Here is a 479-nt window from a genome sequence, read left to right on the forward strand (position 1 = left end):
TTTATTTATAATATACTACAGACTTTTGGGGTTGAATGATTTTTTAAAAATGTTTTTGAAAGTAGTCTCTTTTGCTAACCAAGAATGAATTTATTTGATCAAAAATACTGTAAAAACTGTATTTTTGTGAAAAATTATTACAATTTAAAGTAACATTTACATATTTTTTTATTATATTTTATATTAAATAAATAAATGACATTTATTTTACAAATTGCATTTATTTCTTTAATACGCTGTATTGGTGCAATTCTTATTATTATCGATGCTGCTTTATATTTTTCTGAAAGCCACACACACACATACACATATATGGGAAGCCAAACAACTCAAATGTGGGACAAAACGGCGCGGTATTCAAGTGTTCGCGCCGCGCTGACCTGTCATAGGCGCGGCTCAATGGACCGAGCGGCGCGACCGACTCGACAGCGCAGAGAGGACGTGTTTACTAGCGCCACCGGACTGACAGCGCGGGGCTG

At 35.5% G+C, this 479-nt stretch overlaps 1 pseudogene; it reads right to left on the reverse strand.

Moving 5' to 3' along the window:
- The window catches only part of LOC107705524 (nuclear factor erythroid 2-related factor 2-like), a 9121-nt pseudogene that overhangs the window by 7971 nt on the left and 671 nt on the right, over positions 1 to 479 (reverse strand).

The sequence above is a fragment of the Sinocyclocheilus rhinocerous genome, unplaced genomic scaffold (genome assembly GCF_001515625.1).
Source record: "Sinocyclocheilus rhinocerous isolate Xijiao unplaced genomic scaffold, SAMN03320098_v1.1 scaffold504, whole genome shotgun sequence".
NCBI classification, from domain to species: domain Eukaryota; kingdom Metazoa; phylum Chordata; class Actinopteri; order Cypriniformes; family Cyprinidae; genus Sinocyclocheilus; species Sinocyclocheilus rhinocerous.